The sequence below is a fragment of the Bos taurus genome, chromosome 3 (genome assembly GCF_002263795.3).
Source record: "Bos taurus isolate L1 Dominette 01449 registration number 42190680 breed Hereford chromosome 3, ARS-UCD2.0, whole genome shotgun sequence".
In the NCBI taxonomy this organism is placed as follows: Eukaryota; Metazoa; Chordata; class Mammalia; order Artiodactyla; family Bovidae; genus Bos; species Bos taurus.
Genome location: NC_037330.1, coordinates 105,005,440 through 105,023,080, shown reverse-complemented (window position 1 = coordinate 105,023,080; position 17,641 = coordinate 105,005,440). Strand labels below are relative to the sequence as shown.

At 39.6% G+C, this 17,641-nt stretch overlaps 1 protein-coding gene across 11 annotated transcripts in view; it reads right to left on the bottom strand.

The window, feature by feature from the left end:
• The window catches only part of SCMH1 (Scm polycomb group protein homolog 1), a 224,645-nt gene that overhangs the window by 166,564 nt on the left and 40,440 nt on the right, over positions 1-17,641 (bottom strand). The window lies entirely within an intron of this gene.

The following is a 17,641-nucleotide window of genomic DNA, read 5'->3' as shown; positions in this document are numbered from 1 at the left end:
ACCAAAGTATTGTACACTGAAAACTATAAACATCGCTGAAAGAAATCAAAGAAACAATGAAGTATAAAGACACTTACATCCATGAATTAGAAGACTAATATTAAGACAACAATACCATAAAGATCTACAGACTCAATGCAATCCCTATCAAAATCCCAGTGATGTTTTTCTGCAAAAATAGAAAAAGCCATCCTAAAATTCACATGATATCTCAAGGACCTCTAATAGCTTAAACAATCTTGCAAATGAAAAATAATGTTGGAAGACTCACAATTCCTGGCTTCAAAATTTACACAAAGCCATAGTAATTGAAACTGTGTGTGTGTGTGTGTGTGTGTGGCGGGGGGTGGGGGGGTGGGGTGGGGGGAGTACTAGCAGAAGGACAGGCACACAGACCAACAGAATAGAGAGCCCAGAAATAAGCTCAAGTATGTATAGTCAAATGATTTTTAATAAAGGTGCCAACAACATTCAATGGGAAAAGAATACTCTTTTTCACAAATGATGCTAGGAAATCTGGATACCCACATGCCAAAGAATGAAGATGAACCTTTAGCTTACACCATATATAAAAATTAACTCAAAATGTATCAAGACCAAAACTTTAGAGCTAAAATTATAAAACTTTTAGAGAAAACAGAAGAAAATCTCCATGACACTGAATTTGGCAATAATTCTGGAATTTGATATCTAAATCTCAGGCAACAAAAGAAAAAAAAACAGATAGACTGAACTTCATCAAAATGAAAAACATGTGTGCATCAAAGAGCACTATCACACGGATGAGAAGAAAACCTACAAAATGGCAGAAAACATTGGCAAATCACTTATCTGATAAGGGACTAATCTCTAGAATTATGTACAGAATTCCAATTCAATGACAAAACAAAAACAAAAAACCCTCAAATAATCCAACTGAAAAATTAGCAAAGGACCTGAATAGGTATTTCTCCATGTATCTATGTGTATGTGCTAAGTTGCTTCAGTCATGTTCAGCTGTTTATGATCCTATGGACAGTAGCCCACCAGGCTCATCTGTCCATGAGATTCTCTAGGCAAGAATACTGGAGTGGGTTTCCATGCTCTTTTCCAGGGACCTTCCTGATCCAGGGATTGAACCCACATCTCTTACATTTCCTGCATTGGCATGCAGGTTCTTTACCACTAGTGCCACCTGGGAAGCCCCATTTATCTATGTAGATGGCCCATAAGTACATAAAAATCAACATCATTAATCATTAGGAAAGTGCAAGTTAAAGTCACAATGAGATACCACTTCACACCCACTGGGGTGGTTATTATGAAGAAAAAAAAAGAAAAATCATAAGTGCTAGCAAGGATATGGAGAAATTAAAGCCCCTGTGAATTGCCAGTGGAAATGAAAAAATGGTGCAGTTGCTGTGGAAAACATTAAAAAGTTTAACATGGAATTACCAAATGACCCAGTAACTCCACTTCTAGATATTTCCCAAAAGAATTGAAAACAGGGACTGAAACAGGTACCTGTACACAAATGTTCAGAGCAGCATTATTCACAATAGCAAAAGAGTAGAAACAATCTAAGTATCCACCAATGAGTGAATGAATAAATAAAATGAGGCTTATACATACAATCGAATACTATTCAGCTATAAAAAGGAATAAAATTCTGATACATGCTGCAACATGGATGAATCTTGAAACCATTACGCTCAGTGAAATAAGCCTAGTACAAAAGGCTAACTACTGTATGATTTCATTTGCACTTGGCAACTCGAATAGGGAAATTCCTAGAGAAAGGAAGCAGAACAGAGGTTATCAGGGGCTGGGCAAAGAAGGGGAATGGAGAGTTATGATTTAATGGGTACAGAGTTTCTGTTTGAAATGATGACAATATTCTGGAGTTGGACAGCAGTGAAGGGTATACATCACTATAAATGTACTTAAGCATTAAAATGGTAAAAATGATAAATTGTTATGTATTTTTAAAAATATATTTTTAATTGAAGGAAAATTGCTTTATTGTGTTGGTTTCTGCCATACATCAACATGAATCAGTCATAGGTATACATATATCCCTATACATATGTCTCTGTCCTCTTGAACTCCCTAACACCTCTCACCCCATCCCACTGCTCTAGTTTGTCACAGAGCCCCAGTCTGAGTTCCCTGAGGCATACAGCAAATTCCCACTGGCTATCTATTTTACACATTGTAGTGTATATGTTTTCATGCTACTGTCTCAATGCTTCCCACCCTCTTCTTCCCATCCTGTGTCCACAAGTCTGTTCTTTATATCTGCGTCTCCATTACTGCCCTGCAAATAGGTTCATTAGTATCATCTTTCTAGATTCCATATATATGCATTAATATATGATATTTTTCTCTTTCTTACTGCCTCTGTATAAAAAGCTCTAGGTTCATCTACCTCATCAGAATCAATTCAAATGTGTTCCTTTATATGGCTGAGTAATATTCCATTGTGTATATATACCAGAGATTCTTTATCCATTCATCTGTTGATGGACATCTAGGTTACTTTCATGTCTTAGCTATTGTAAATAGTGCTGCAATGAACACTGGGGTACATGCGTCTTTTTCAATTATGGTTTCTTCAGGGTATATGCCCAGTAGTGGGATTACGGGGTCATATAGTAGTTTTATTCCTAGTGATTTTAAGGAATCTCCATACTGTTCTCCATAGTGGCTAGCTCTATCAATATACATTCCCACCAACAGAGCAATAGGGTTCCTTTTTCCTACTCTCTTCAGCATTTACTGCTTGTAGATTTTTTGATGATGGCCATTCTAACTGGTGTGAAGTGATATATATTATAGTTTTTGATTTGCATTTCTCTAATATTGAACAATGCTGAGCATGTTTTCATGTATTTATTAGCGACCTGTATGTCTTCTTTGGAGAAATGTCTGTTTAGGTCTTCTGCCCACTTTTTGATTGGGTTGTTTGTTTTTCTGGTACTGAGTTGCACAAACTGTTTGTACAGTTTAGAAATTAATCCTTTGTGAGTTGTTTCATTTGCAATTTTTTAATCCCATTTTGAGGGTTAGTCTTTTCACCTTGTTTATAGTCTCCTTGGCTTCCCTGGTGGTTCAGAAGGTAAAGCGTCTCTGCCTACAACGCAGGAGACCTGAGTTTGATCCCTGGGTCAGGAAGATCCCCTGGAGAAGGAAATGGCAATCCACTCCAGTACTCTTGCCTGGAAAATTCCATGGACGGAGGAGCCTGGTAGGCTACAGTCCATAGGGTCGCAAAGAGTTGGACACGACTGAGCGACTTCACTTTCTTTCTTTCTTTCTTGCTGTGCAAAAGCTTTTAAGTGTAATTAGCTCCCACTTGTTTATTTTTGTTTCCATTACTGTAGGAGGTGGGTCACAGAGGATCTTGCTGTGATTTATATCAAAGAGTCTTCTGCCTATGTTTTCCTCTAAGAGTTTTATAGCTTGGGTTTTATGTTTAGGTCTTTAACACATTTTGAGTTTATCTTTGTTCTTTGTGTGTGATGTTAGGAAGTGTTCTAATTTCATACTTTCACATGTCCAGTTTTCCCAGCACTATTTACTGAAGAGACTATCTTTCGCCATTGTAAATTTTTGTCTCCTTTGTCAAAGGCTAGGTGCCCGGAGCTGTGTGGGTTTATCTCTGGGGTTTCTATCTTGTTCCATTAGTCTATACCTCTGTTTTTGCACCAATACCATACTGTCTTGATGACTGCAGCTTTGTAGTACAGTCTGAAGTCAGGAAGGTTAATTCCTCCAGCTCCATTCTTCTTTCTCAAGATTGCATTGGCTATTCAGGGTCTTTTGTGTTTCCAAACAAATTGTGAAAATTTCCTCATTCTGGTTCTGTGAAAAATGTCACTGATAATGTGACAGTGCCTGCACTGAATCTGTAGATTGCATTTAGTAGTATAGTTACTTTCACAATATTGATTCTTCCAACCCAGGAACATGGAATCTCTCTCCACCTGTCATCTTTGTTTTCTTTCATCAGTGTCTTATAGTTTTCTGTACACAGCTCTTTTGTCTCCTTGAACAGGTTTATTCCTAGTATTTTATTCTTGTTGCAGTGGTAAATGCCTTAATTTCTCTTTCTGATTTTTCATTGTTAGTGTATAGGAATGCCAGGGATTTATGTGTAATGATCTTGTATCCTGTGGCTTTACTAAATTCACTGATTAGCTCTAGTGATTTTCTGACAGTATCTTTGGGGTTTTCTACGTATAGTATCATAGTCTCTAAAAACAGTGAATTTTCCTTCTTTTTCAATTTGGATTCCTTTTATTTCCTTTTCTTCTCTGATTGCCATAGCTAGGACTTCTAAAACCATGCTGAGTAACAGCTGTGAGAGTGGGTACCTTTGTCTTGTTCCTGATGTTAGAAAGAATGCTTTCAGTTTTTCACCACTGAGACTAATGCTTGCTCTGGGTTTAGCATATATGGCCTTTATGTTGAGGTAGGTTCCTTCTATGCCTGTTTTTTGAAGAGCTGGTGTCATAAACAGGTGCTGAATTTTGTTGAAAGCTTTTTCTGCATCTACTAAGATTATCATATGGTTTTTTATTTTTCAATTGTTAATATGGTGTATCACACTGATTGATTTGTGTATACTGAAGAATCCTTGCATCCCTGGGATAAACCTCACTTAATCATATGATCTTTCTAATGTGTTGTCATATTCTGTTTGCTAGAATTTTGTTGAGGATTTTTTGCATCTATGTTCATTAGTGATACTGGCCTGCAATTTTCTTTTTTTGTGTTATCTTTATCTGGTTTTGGTATCAGGGTTATGGTAGCCTTGCAGGATGAGTTTGGAAGTGTTCCTTCCTCTAATTGTCTGAAAGAGTTTCACAAGGTTAGGCATTAGCTCTTCTTAAATGTTTGACAGAATTCACCCGTGAAGCCATCTGGGCTTTTGTTTTTTGGGAGTTTTTTTTTAAATCATAGTTTAGATTTCACTGCTTGTGACTGGCTTGTTCATACTTTCTATTTCTTCCTGGTTCAGTCTTGGAAGGTTGACTTTTTCTAAGAATCTATCCATTTCTCCCAGGTTGTCCGTTTTATTGTTCACTGTTGCTCATAACAGTCTCTTATGATCCCTGGTATTTCTACATTGTCAGTTGTAATCTCTCCATTTTCATTTCTAATTTTGTTAATTTTATTTTTCTCCCTTTTTTTCTTGATGAGTCTGGCTAATGGTTTGTCAGTTTTACTTTTCAAAGAATCCACTTTTAGTTTTATTAATCTTTACTATTATTTCATTTCTTTTTCACTGCTCTATGATTTCTTTCCTTCTACTAACTTTAGGGTTTTTTTTTTTTTTCTTCTTCTTCCAGTTGTTTTAAATGTAAAGTGAGGTTGCCTATTCTATTTTTCTTGTTTCTTGAGGTAGGACTGTATTGGTATAAACTTCCTTCTTAGGACTGCTTTTGCTGCATCCCACAAGTTTTGGGTTGTAGTTTTTGTTGTCATTCATTTCTAGGAATTTTCTGATTTCTCTTTTTATTTCTTCAGTAACTGATTCATTATTTAGAATCATACTGTTTAATCTTCATGTGTTTTTTTCCCTGTAATTGATATCTAGTCTCATAACACTGTGGGTCAGGGAAGATGCTTGATATGATTTCATTTTTCTTAAATTTACCAAGGCTTGATTTGTAACCCAAGATGTCTATCCTGGAGAATGTTCCATGTGCACTTGAGAAGAAAACGTATTCTTCATTTGGATAGAAAGTCCTGAACATATCAATGAGGTCCATCTGGTCTAATGTGTCATTTAAGGTTTGTGTTTCCTTTTTAATTTTCTGTTTTAATGATCTGTCCATTGGTGTAAGTGGGGTGTTAAAGTTCACTTTCACTTTTCACTTTTATACATTGGAGAAGGAAATGTTCTCCAGTGTTCTTGCCTGGAGAATCCCAGGGACGGGGGAGCCTGGAGGGCTGCCGTCTATGGGGTCGCACAGAGTCGGACACGACTAAAGCGACTTCGCAGCAGCAGCAGCAGTACTACTGTATTACTGCCAACTTCCCTTTTATGTCTGTTAGTGCTTGCCTTACGTATTGAGGTGCTCCTATGCTGGGTGCATAAATATTTACAAATCTTATGTTTTCTTCTTAGATCAATCCTTTGATCATTACTTGATTCAAAGCATAAGTTCCCAACCTTTTTGGCACCAGGGTCCAGTTTCATGGAAGACAATTTTTCCATGGACGGGGTGGGGAGTGGTTTCGGGATGATTCAAGTTCATTACATTTATTATGCACTTTATTTCTGTCATTATTACATTGTGATATATAATGAAGTAATTACACACCTCACTGCTCATCTGATAGGAGGTGGAACTCAGCAGTAACGCAAGTGATGGGGAGTGGCTGTAACTGCAGCTGAAGCTTTGCTCACTTGTCTGCTGCTCATCTCCTGCTGTGTGGCCCAGTTCCTAACAGGCCACAGACCGGTACTGGTTCATGGCCCAGGGGCTGGAGACCCCTGTTTTAAAGCACCCCAAAATCTGGCATTTTTCATTTAAATAGGGGGGAAAAAAGAGCTGAGGTTCTGAAGTTAAACAAGATTAATTATAGCATCCAAGGTCATGTGGCTACTAAATGGAAAGGCTAAAATTAAGGGCTAATTTCAAAGCCTATACTCTCTTTGGTTTCATTATGCTTGCTTACTATAGTTTAAAAACAACAAGAAATAAATCCCTTCCCTAGTTTACTTGTCATAGGCTATATTATACAGAGAGAGGTTTGGCAAACAGTCAAGGGCTATGTAATGTAAGAAATTACTATTAGCACAAGGAAAGAGCTTACTAAGGCAGTGGCTTTCAGACTTTTTCAGTTGTGATCCATGGACTTAAATCCAGGAGTCTTTATAACAGTATGCATTCCTGAAAACCTTATATCTTATAAAATTATGCACCAAACGTGGGCTTGTGGTTAAAACAAGAGTTACGAACAGACTACTAAAAGCCCATAAAACTTTGTATCCTTTATATATATACACACATACTTCATAAGGATTTCAGTCATTCAGTTCAGTCTCTTAGTTGTGTCCCACTCTTTGCGACCCCATGAACCACAGCACACCAGGCCTCCCTGTCTATCACCAACTCCCGGAGTCCACCCAAACCCATGTCCATCGACTCGATGACACCATCCAACCATCTCATCCTCTGTTGTCCCCTTCTCCTCCTGCCCTCAATCTATCCCAGCATCAGGGTCTTTTCCAATGAGTCAGCTCTTCCCATCAGGTGGCTAAAGTATTGGAGTTTCAGACTCAACATATGTCCTTCCAATGAACACCCAGGACTGATCTCCTTTAGGATGGACTGGTTGGATTTCCTTGCAGTCCAAGGGACTCTTAAGAGTCTTCTCCAACACCACAGTTCAAAAGCCTCAATTCTTCGGCGCTCAGCTTTCTTTATAGTTGGACTCTCATATCCATACATGACTACTAGAAAAACCATAGCCTTGACTAGATGGACCTTTGTTGGCAAAGAAATGTCTCTGCTTTTTAATATGCTGTCTAGGTTGGTCATAACTTTCCTTCCAAGGAGTAAGCGTCTTTTAATTTCATTGCTGCAATTGCCATCGGCAGTGATTCTGGAGCCCAGAAAAATAAAGTCAGCCACTGTTTCCCCATCTATCTGCCATGAAGTGATGGAACCAAATGTCATGATCTTAGTTTTCTGAATGTTGGGCTTTAAGCCAACTTTTTCAGTCATTAATAAATGGTTAAAATTAGACCCAACAAACTAAATATAAGGAAGAATGGTATAATCCACTTTAGGATACTTTCCAATTAAAATTATTTTTAAAAATAAGTTTTAATGTGTAATGGAATAAACCTGTAGTAATTCAGAACGCTAAGCTTCTAAGAGTGACTTATTTCTCCAAGGTTTTCTGGAGTGAAAATATGAATGTATGTCATCATATGCAGACAGGAGCCACTTAATTAAAGCTTTAAAGAGACAAAATTAAAACCTGAAGTCAGATTCATATGGGTTTGGGGACTGATAAGAGATTATTAACCTGTTCATCATTTTTCAATCTGTTCACACTGCCCAAGTAGACCTTTGAGAGATGTCTATGCCTCTCAGTACCAGAGATCTCAAGATCAACTTTATTCTGTTAGAATGTAATAGGATAGAGTCCTAGTTAGGAACTAACTCCTTAGACGTAGAGCTCTGAGAATAGAGTAAATCCTCACTGTTTAGACCACAGAGACAGGTATGTAAAGTAATTTGGACTCATTAACAGATCAGTATCTATAAACCATTTCATAAATCATCCCCCAAAGTTTCAGGTTCTCATCCTAAACAAGTGAGTTATGAATTCATGACATTTTACAGGGTCTTGCAGGAAACATACAGAATTACAAACTTGGGGCAAATATGGTTTTTCTATACCAAGAAATTGAGATGCAACTTTGAAACTTGGCCTGGTATATTCCTGGTTCATTCACTGAAGTCACCCCCTCAGGGCTTCAAATTCCTCACTTTAAAACCAAAAGATTAGAATTCAGGCAGGTCCCATGTTTACCACACACTAGCTGCATGCCTCTGTTTCATCATCCACCCTTACATGTGTTTGATTTTATGGTTTTGTAGAAAATACTATTGCTATTGAAATAAGGAAAATTTATCAGATGAAATCAGCTGTCTTCCTGTGAGCTATTCAGGCAATTGTCCTGACACCCGTTTCTAGTTGGGACACTGAGATCATTGCTTTCTTCATTGTAATAGGAAGGCTAGACCACACAAAGGGGCTTCCAGGGAAATGTATCTTATGTGAATCTGAAACAGCAGTCTCAGGAAAAGGCTCTCTTCTAGAGAAAACTGATTTGACTGAAAGTGAAATAATCTTTGCCACATATATTAAGCTAAAGAATATTATAGATTAAAAAAATTATCTGGGGGTAATAGAGAAAGAATATATAATCAGCATTCTAAACAGCTAAGGCAGAAGAGTGGTACCACTTGCCAGCAGTCACTCAACATTTACTAAAAACTTTCTTAATGATACTTCTTGAGAATAACACCTTTTAAAGCAAGTCAGAAAACCTTTGTATATAACTACAGACTCACCAGGAACCAAGAAGCATGAGAATAAAAAACATAAGTCCAGTTTCAATTCAGAGACAGAAATGTATGGTTATTTAGCTGAGTTTTTTTTTTTTTTTTAATCTGGGAAAATTAGCTTTAGGACACAAGATGCTTTCCTCAGCTTCCTTAGCTTTTGATCCAACAACTCATCTCTTCAGTTCAGTTCAGTCACTTAGTCATTTCCGACTCTTTGAGACCCCAGGAATTCCACCATGCCAGGCCTCCCTGTCCATCACCAAACCCGGAGTTCACTCAAACTCACATCCATCGAGTTGGTGATGTCATCCAGCCTCTGGATGATGTGATGAGGTGATGCCTCATCCTCTGTCCTCCCCTTCTCCTCCTGCCCTCAATCCCTCCCAGCATCAGAGTCTTTTCCAATGAGTCAACTCTTCGCATGAGGTGGCCAAAGTACTGCAGTTTCAGCTTTAGAATCAGTCTTTTCAAAGAACACCCAGGGCTGATCTCCTTTAGAATAGACTGGTTGGATCTCCTTGCAGTCCAAGGGACTCTCAAGAGTCTTCTCCAACACCACAGTTCAAAAGCATCAATTCTTCGGCACTCAGCTTTCTTCATAGTCCAACTCTCACATCCATACATGACCACAGGAAAAACCATAGCCTTGACTAGACGGACCTTTGTTGGCAAAATAATGTCTCTGCTTTTCAATATGCTATCTAGGTTGGTCATAACATTTCTTCCAAGTGTCCTTTAATTTCATGGCTGCAGTCACCATCTGCAGTGATTTTGGAGCCCAGAAAAAGAAAGTCTGACACTGTTTCCACTGTTTCCCCATCTATTTCCCATGAAGTGATGGGACCAGATGCCACCATGATCTTTGTTTTCTGAATGTTGAGCTTTAAGCCAACTTTGTCACTCTCCTCTTTCACTTTCATTGAGGCTTTTTAATTCCTCTTCACTTTCTGCCATAAGGGTGGTGTCACCTGCATATCTGAGGTTACTGATATTTCTCTTGGCATTCTTTATTCCAGCTTGTGTTTCTTCCAGTCCAGGGTTTCTCATGATGTACTCTGCATATAAGTTAAATAAGCAGAGTGACAATATACAGCCTTGACGTACTCCTTTTCCTATTTGGAACCAGTCTGTTGTTCCATGTCCAGTTCTAACTGTTGCTTCCTGACCTGCATACAGGTTTCTCAAGAGGCAGGTCAGGTGGTCTGGTATGCCCATCTCTTTCAGAATTTCCCACAGTTTATTGTGATCCACACAGTCAAAGGCTTTGGCATAGTCAATAAAGCAGAAATAGATGTTTTTCTGGAACTCTCTTGCTTTTTCCATGATCCAGCAGATGTTGGCAATTTGATCTCTGGTTCCTCTGCCTTTTCTAAAACCAGCTTGAATATCAGGAAGTTCACGGTTCACCTACTGCTGAAGCCTGGCTTGGAGAATTTAGAGCATTAGTTTACTAGCATGTGAGATGAGTGCAATTGTGTGGTAGTTTGAACATTCTTTGGCATTGCCTTTCTTTGGGATTGGAATGAAAACTGACCTTTTGCAGTCCAGTGGCCACTGCTGAGTTTTCCAAATTTGCTGGCATATTGAGTGCAGCACTTTCACAGCATTATCTTTTAGGATTTGAAATAGCTCAACTGGAATTCCATCACCTCCACTAGCTTTGTTCGTAGTGATGCTTCCTAAGGCCCACTTGACTTCACATTCCAGGATATCTGGCTCTAGGTGAGTGATCACACCATTGTGATTATCTTGGTCGTGAAGATCTTTTATGTATAGTTCTGTGTATTCTTGCCACCTCTTTTAATATCTTCTGCTTTTGTTAGGTCCATACCATTACTGTCTTTATTGAGCCCATCTTTGCATGAAATATTCCCTTGGTATCTCTAATTTTCTTGAAGAGATCTCTAGTCTTTCCCATTCTGTTGCTTTCCTCTATTTCTTTGCATTGATCGTTGAAGAAGGCTTTCTTATCTCTTCTTGCTATTCTTTGGAACTCTGCATTCAGATGTTTATATCTTTCCTTTTCTCCTTTCCTTTTCACTTCTCTTCTTTTCATAGCTATTTGTAAGGCCTCCCCAGACAGCCATTTTGCTTTTTTGCATTTCTTTTCCATGGGGATGGTCTTGATCCCTGTCTCCTGTACAATGTCACGAACCTCATTCCATAGTTCATCGGGCACTCTATCAGATCTAGGCCCTTAAATCTATTTGTCACTTCCACTGTATAGTCATAAGGGATTTGATTTAGGTCATACCTGAATGGTCTAGTGGTTTTCCCTACTTTCTTCAATTTAAGTCTGAATTTGGCAACAAGGAGTTCATGATCTGAGCCACAGTCAGCTTATCTCAATTCAGATGCTAAGTTTTCATCAGAAATACTCGGTATTTATTTTTCATAAAACTTACAGCTGAAAAGATTTTTATAGTCAAAATTACTCAAAACACTTTAAAAATTTCCAGTAACTCCATGGAGACTGTTTTAAATTTTAATTAAAATTAAATAAAATTCATAATTCAGTTACATTAGCCATGTGGCTATTGTGTTAAGACAACCCATAACTAGAAGAAATAAATAATACAAATTAAACATGAAGTACTATATGCCACCATGACCCGTCCATCGTGGGTGGCCCTACACGGCATTGCTCATAGTTTCACTGAGTTAGACAAGGCTGTGGTCCATGTCATTAGATTGGTTAGCTTTCTGTGACTGTGGTTTTCAGTCTGTCTGTCCTCTGATGGAGAAGGATAAGAGGCTTATGGAAGTTTCCTGATGGGAGAGACTGACTGATGGGGGAAACTGGGTCTTGTTCTGATAAGCTGCCATGCTCACTAAATCTTTAATCCAATTTTCTGTTCAAGGGCAAGGCTGTATTTCCTCCCTGTTATTTGACCTGAGGCCAAACTATGGTGGAGGTAAGGAAGATAATGGCGACCTCCTTCAAAGGTCCCATGCAGGCACTGCTACACTCAGTGCCCCCAACCTGGCAGGAGGCCACCAAGATGGAGGGGTCATGGTGGAGAGTTCTGATAAAACATGGTCCACTGGAAAAGGGACAAACCACTTCACTATTTTTGCCTTGAGAACCCCATGCACAGAAGGAAAAGGCAAAAAGATAGGACACTGAAAGATTAATTCCCCAGGTTGGTAGGTGCCCAATATACTACTGGAGATCAGTGCAGAAATAACTCTAGAAAGAATGAAGAGACAGAGCCAAAGCAAAAACAACACCCAGTTGTGGATGTGACTGGTAATGGAAGTAAAGTCTGATGCTGTAAAGAGCAATACTGCACAGGAAACTGGAATGTTAGGTCCATGAATCAAGACAAATTTGAAGTGATCAAACAGGAGGTAGCAAGAGTGAACATCGACATTCTAGGAATCAGCAAACTAAAATGGACTGGAATGGGTGAATTTAACTCAGATGACCATTATATCTACTACTGTGGCCAAGAATTCCTTAGAAGAAATGGAGTAGCCACCAAAGTCAACTAAAGGGTCTGAAATGCAGTACTTGGATGCAATCTCAAAAACGACAGAATGATCTCTGTTCAGTTTCAAGGCAAACCATTCAATATCACAGTAATCCAAGTCTATGCCCCGACCAATAATCCTGAAAAAGCTGAAGTTGAATGGTTCTGTGAAGACCTACAAGACCTTCTGGAAGTAACACCCAAAAAAAGATGTCCTTTTCATTATAGGGGACTGGAATGCAAAAGTAGGAAGTCAAGAAACACCAGGAGTAACAGGCAAATTTGGCCTTGCAATATGGAATGAAGCAGGGCAAAGGCTCAGAGTTTTGACAAGAGAATGCACTGGTCATAGCAAACACCCTTTTCCAACAACACAAAAGAAGACTCTACACATGGACATCACCAGATGGTCAATACCAACATCAGACTGATCATGTTCTTTGCAGCCAAAGGTGGAGAAGCTCTATACAGTCAGCAAAACAAGACCAGGAGCTGACTGTGGCTCAGATCATGAACTCCCTATTGCCAAATTCAGACTTAATTGAAGTAGGGAAAACCACTAGACCATTCAGGTATGACCTAAATCAAATCCCTTACGACTATACAGTGGACGTGACAAATAGATTCAAGGAATTAGATCTGATAGAGTGCCTGAAGAACTATGGACAGAGGTTCGGGACACTGTACAGGAGGCAGTGATCAAGACCGTCCCTAAGAAAAAGAAATGCAAAAAGGCAAAATGGCTGTCTGAGGAGGCCTTAACAACAGCTATGAAAAGAAATGAAAGGCAAAGGAGAAAAGGAAAGATTTGAATGCAGAGTTCCAAAGAATAGCAAGGAGAGATAAGAAAGCCTTCCTCAGTAATCAGTACAAAGAAATAGAGGAAAACAACAGAATGGGAAAGACTAGAGATCTCTTCAAGAAAATTAGAGATACCAAGGGAACTTTTCATGCAAAGATGGGCACAATAAAGGACAGAAATGGTATGGACCTAGCAGAAGCAAAAGATATTAAAAGAGGTGGCAAGAATACACAGAAGAACTATACAAAAAAGATCTTCACGACCCAGATAATCACGATGCTGTGATTACTCACCTAGAGCCAGACATCCTGGAGTCCGAAGTTAAGTGGGCCTTAGGAAGCATCACTCGGAGAAGGCAATGGCACCCCACTCCAGTACTCTTGCCTGGAAAATCCCATGGACGGAGAAGCCTGGTAGGCTGCAGTCCATGGGGTCGAGAAGAGTCGGACACAACTGAGTGACTTCACTTTCACTTTTCACTTTCATGCACTGGAGAAGGAAATGGCAACCCACTCCAGTATTCTTGCCTGGAGAATCCCAGGGATGGGGGAGCCTGGTGGGCTGCCCTCTATGGGGTCACACAGAGTCGGACACGACTGAAGCAACTTAGCAGCAGCAGCAGGAAGCATCACTACGAACAAAGCTACTGGAGGTGATGGAATTCCAGTTGAGCTACTTCAAATCCTATAAGATGATGCTGTGAAAGTGCTGTACTCAAAATGACAGCAAATTTGGAAAACTCAGCAGCAGCCACAGGACTAGAAAAGGTCAGTTTTCATTCTAATCCCAGAGAAAGTCAATGCCAAAGAATGCTCAAACTCCTGCACAACTGCACTCATCCCACATGCTAGCAAAGTAATGCTCAAAATTCTCCAACCCAGGCTTCGACAGTATGCTAACTGGGAACTTCCAGATGTTCAAGCTGGATTTAGGAATGGCAGAAGAACCAGAGATCAAATTGCCAACATCTGCTTGATCATCAAAAAAGCAAGCGGGGTCCAGAAAAACATCTATTTCTGCTTTATTGACTATGTGAATGCCTTTGACTGTGTGGATCACCACAAACTGTGGAAAATTCCTAAAGAGATGGAAATACCAGACCACCTGACCTGCCTCCTGAGAAATCTGTGTGGTCAGGAAGCAACAGTTAGAATTGGACATGGAACAATACACCAGTTCCAAATCGGGAATGGAGTATGTCAAGGCTGTATATTGTCACCCTGTTTATTTAACTTATATGTAGAATACATCATGCAAAATACCAGGCGAGATGAACCACAAGTTGGAATCAACATTGTCAGGAGAAATATCAGTAACCTCAGACATGCAGATGACATGATCCTTATGGCAGAAAGCAAAGAAGAACTAAAGAGCCTCTTGATGAAAGTGAAAGAGGAAAGCAAAAAAGCTGGCTTAAAGTTCAACATTTATTTATTTTTAATAATTTTATTTTATTTTTAAACTTTACATAATTGTATTAGTTTTGCCAAATATCAAAATAAATCCACCAAAGGTATACATGTGTTCCCCACCCTGAACCCTCCTCCCTCCTCCCTCCCCATACCATCCCTCTGGGTCATCCCAGTGCACTAGCCCCAAAAGATCATGGCATCTGGTCGCATAACTTCATGGCAAATAGGTAGGGAAACAGTGGAAACAATGACAGACTTTACTTTTTTGGGCTCCAAAATCACTGCAGATGGTGACTGCAGCCATGAAATTAAAAGATGCTTGCTCCTTGGAAGAAAAGTTATGACTAATCTAGACAGCATATTAAAAAGCAGAGACATTACTTAGCCAAAAAAGGTTCATCTAGTCAAAGCTATGGTTTTTACAGTAGTCATGTACGAAAGTGAGAGTTGGACTATAAAGAAAGCTGAGTGCCGAAGAATTGATGCTTTTGAACTGTGGTATTGGAGAAGACTCTTGAGAGTCACTTGGACAGCAAGGAGATCCAACCAATCAATTCTAAAGGAAATCAGTCCTGAATATTCATTGGAAGGACTTATCCTGAAGCTGAAGCTCCAATACTTTGGCCACTTGATGCAAAGACCTGACCCACGGGAAAAGACCCCGATGCTGGCAAAGATTGAAGGCAGGAGGAGAAGGGGACAACAGAGGATGAGATGGGTGCATGGCATCATCGACTCAATGGACAAGTTGGTGATGGACAGGGAGGCCTGGTGTGCTGCAGTCCATGGTGTCGCAAAGAGTCAGACATGACTTACCAACTGAACTGAACTGTCTATGTGCCAAGCATTGTTCTAAGCACTTCACTGGTATTAAGTTGCTCAATACTTACTACCCAAAGGTAGGTAATATCTTCATTTTATTGATAAGGTAACCAGTGTAGAGAAATGACTTATAACCTGAAGTCACAGTTAAACTGTGGAGCTGGATTCATAGCAAGGTAATTTGGTCCACTTCTTGTCTTGAGGCTTAGGATTTTTCTAGGAGAACAGAGTTACTTATATTTAGAATGTCCTAGGAGTAAATGCAACCCTTGCCTATGTTTGGCTAGGGAGTCTCAGCACTGGTTGATTTTCTCCATTATATGGCCCCATCTAGAGTACACATTACTATAAATTAGAGCATGTTATTCCCCTGCTTAAAATCTTCAACTGCTCTCCAGGGCAGCACTTAAAAGGAAATCCAAGTACCTTACCCTGACTGACCCCACCTCTTCCGTTTCTTCTCCTACAGCTCTCATCATTCATTCTGCTCCAACTGGCCGGCCTTTTCTGCTCCTGCTGCAGGTCCACTTCCTTACTACCTGAGGGCCTGTATACTGCCTGGAACACTCCACTAGTATTCATAGGGCTGGCATCTTATCATACAGGTCTCAGGTAAATGTCACCTCCTCAGAGCAGCCTTCCCTGACCACTCAATCCAAAGTAGTCACCTAGACTCTATCACACCACTCTTAATTTTCTATAGCAACTTAGCACTAGTTAGTATTTTCCTTGTTTGTTTGTCTCCTCCACTGGGGCCTTGTCTGTGTTACTTATTCAGCACTGTATCTTGGCACTTGGAATATTGCCTAGAATAGAGGAGCCACTATTTTTGAATGAAATAAATGAAACCTAATCATTAACAACAACAACAACAAAAAACCGAGCATAAAATGAAAACATGACATGACCAGAAAGTGACTACTTTCTGAATTTAAAAAATGTATTTGGATGGTTTGTAACTAAAACTCATAGTTGATTTCTGAGAGAGAAATAGTTAAGAAAAAAAATCTCTAAAAATGTAACAAAAACAAGTTGGGTCCTTTAGTATCTGTAAGTCACTCTCAAATCTGACAAGATCATTACATAAAGGTAATGAGGGGATGTAAGGAGTTGATAGACATAATCATGAATATAATTTACTTTTCAAAGAGTTTTCTGAATACAGTCCTCACAGCTTATTAAGGAAATCCACATAACACAAAGGCAAATTCCTTCTGATTAAAACTCATTTAAAAGACGTGCACTGAGATGACAGAAGAAGATTCTAAAAATAGGAGAAAGTATATAGCTACCTAGCAGCACTGGGAAGTAGGAAAAGAGCACCATCAAACACTCAGAAACTGAAGAACTTTTATAACCTATAATCAAAATTGAGCTATATAATGGAGAAATCAATGCTGAGTGCTTCTAAACAAACAGGTAAAGGACTGTATTGACTTCTGTAGCATACTAAACAGACCAAGTATCCTGGGGAAAAAATCTGAGTGCAGAAATAAGAAATGGGAGTTAATAAAAAGTAGTGAAACACCTTGGAGATGGGAGGAGCCTGGTAGGCTGCAGTCCATTGAGTCATGAAGAGTTGGACACGACTGAGCGACTTCACTTTCACTTTCATGCACTGGAGAAGGAAATGGCAACCCACTCCAGTGTTCTTGCCTGGAGAATCCCAGAGACGGAGCAGCCTAGCAGGCTGCCATCTATGGGGTCACACAGAGTCAGACATGACTGAAGCGACTTGGCAGCGGCAGCAGCAGTAGCAGCAGCAGCAGTGAGACACCTGAAATTTAGAGACCTGTGCTATGGGGCTTCCCCAGGGGTCCTATGGTTAAGAATCCAATCCACCTGTCAAAGCAAAGAACACAGGTTCAATTCCTGGTCCCAAAGATTCCACCTGCTATGGAGCAACTAAGCCCATGTGCAACAAGTACTGAAACCCACGTGTTTAGAGACTGTGTTGTGCAACAAGAAGCCACCGCAACAAGAAACCCATGCACTGCAAGTAGAAAATAGTCCCTGCTTGCCACTAGAGAAAGCCCACACACAGCAACAAAAGAC